This window comes from Oncorhynchus clarkii, unplaced genomic scaffold (assembly GCF_045791955.1).
Source record: "Oncorhynchus clarkii lewisi isolate Uvic-CL-2024 unplaced genomic scaffold, UVic_Ocla_1.0 unplaced_contig_3604_pilon_pilon, whole genome shotgun sequence".
NCBI lineage: Eukaryota > Metazoa > Chordata > Actinopteri > Salmoniformes > Salmonidae > Oncorhynchus > Oncorhynchus clarkii.
In genome coordinates, this window is record NW_027260057.1 from 3,785 (window position 1) to 6,116 (window position 2,332).

At 41.3% G+C, this 2,332-nt stretch overlaps 1 pseudogene; it reads right to left on the minus strand.

Moving 5' to 3' along the window:
- Positions 1–646: 646 nt before the first annotated feature.
- Positions 647–2,037, minus strand: LOC139401061 (homeobox protein Nkx-3.2-like; annotated as a pseudogene).
- Between the last annotated feature and the right edge of the window lie 295 nt (positions 2,038–2,332).

Consider the following 2,332-nt stretch of genomic DNA (forward strand, 5'->3'; position numbering starts at 1 on the left):
TATCCTTATTGTAGCCGACTAACTTAAATTCAAACTCTAAAAAGGAAAAAAGGACATCCATCTAAATATAGTTTCTAAATATAGTTAAAGCTCGAATCAAACACGATAGATTTGAAATATAATATGCCTGATATGTTTTTAATGTTTGATTTCTCTCTTAATAATCAATCAGTTCTAGAACAATTTAAAAAAACAAGTGCATTATAACAAGAGTTCAATTGTTACTGTCTCTGCCTCAGTTCACATTAAGGTCATAAGTAAAACGTACCTTCAAATCGATATTTCAGTCGGACGGACATATGTCCACACTATCTCTGTTTCGAAAAGTGCTGAAAATCTTACCGTTACCCTAAACCGCAGCAAGAAAAGAAAAGCAGTAATGAGTTATTCAAAATGTCACTTGTGGCTCTATCTCTCTCCAGTGCTCGTAAGCATACATAGGAGGTTTACACTCCACGGACTATATTCTGAAACAATGGAATGGGGGGCATCTTCAGTCTAGACACCATTAGGCAGTTCAAATATGTGAGACATAACAATTTCCGAGTTTATTTAATCTCTCCTGGTTTCTTCTTAAAGGGCCAAGAAAGCAAATGCCTCGATTTCCTAATGGGGACAAATAAATACAACGTAGGCTATTCAAATCTCATTGATTCCCAGCACAAGTAGAGAGCGTCCATGCAGGGCAATAGGCATAGGGGTAGTAATAAGACGTTTGGAGAGAGAGGAGAGGAGTCCGCAGTAGTTCTCCGGGGTTGTACTGTCTCTGGTCGTCTCGAACTAACACTTTCACCGCCACTTTCTTTGCTGCAGGGACCGAGGCAATCAAGTCGGCAGCCATTTGACGACGTTTTGTTTTATATCTACGATTCTGGAACCATATTTTGACCTGCGTCTGTCAGCTTCAGGGAAGCCGCCAGGTCTGCTCTCTCCGGTCCGGATAGGTATCTTTGGCGATTGAACCTCCGCTCGAGTTCGAACACTTGCGCGTGGGAGAACGCAGCCCCTGAGCGTTTTTTCCTCTGTTTGGGCTGATCCGAACTTTTATCACGACTGGCATCGTCTACGTTGTTGGAATCTGAAAGAAGATATAGTGCACAACAAGATGGAAAATGTATCCAAGGCTGTATGAAAACGAACCTCACACCTTCATAAACCACACTATCACGGCCATATTAATACTTTAATGACATATATATATATATACATTACAATAAGGCTTAAAAATGTGTGTATGCCATGGCATAACATCCCGCTGCCTCGTGCATAAAGGCGTTGCATCTTGCGAGTAGAATAGCATGTTTATCATCACATAGGCTATAGCCACAAAATGATCCCTGCTGAGAAAATTCAGAGTACAGTATAACTGCAGTTATTCTGCAATTACTGCGTCCAAAATACCACGGGGGACTGCAGTTACTGCACTTTTGCTGCAGTTTCAAAACTGCTATTTTTTGTAAAGGTATTCTTTATTGAACCTTTATTTAACTAGTAAAGTCAGTTAAGAACAAATTCTTATTTACAATGACGGCCTACCAAGAGGCAAAAGGCCTTGGACTTGGATGTTCCACATAAAGTATTTTTAGAATACTAGACTATTATCCGGTATCTCACTAAAAATATCAACGCATGAACTTACCTGAAACACTAGGTTCACAGTCTCTAAGACCTTGTGCGTTATCGACAGAAGTGCATTCATGGGCCGTTTCGTCCTGCAAACTTTCTTCCAGAACGTCTGAAACAGGATCCCTGTTTTTCTCTGACTTACAAACGGCCAGGGCCTTGCTGGCATTGTCATCACTGAGACCTGAATCGGAGTCGTAACTTTTCTGATCGCTGACCATGCAAGCCCCTCGTCACTTCTACACGATGCGGGAAAGTCCTCCGAACCAGTATCCATTTCCCCAAATATTTTCCAACACGCATTCTTCGAGAAGCAGTCGTCGAAATCTGCCAAGTGTCCACTGTACTCTTTTTTTTTTTGTTCAAAATGGCTTGGATAGAGAAAGGCATTAAGGAGTTGCTGTGAAATGGCATTTTCAAAAGCAAAGTTTATTTCTTGTAAAAAGTGTAGAAATTAACCAATGGCAATTCTTCGGCATCGTATCCCCCTGAAGCGCTATGACTGTTTTGTTTTGTTCCTCCCATGTTTAATATCTCATTGCATTTCCACTGAAAAGGCGATGGAAATACGGCGTTCAGCCTATTCCCTGAGGTGTTATGCTTCTGCTCTGTGTAGCTCCTGCATCAGCCAACGCTTTCTCTCGTTTCCTGCATATCCAACATCACCTGTGACTGACAGTGATTCCACTCCATTTTCTATTGGACAAGA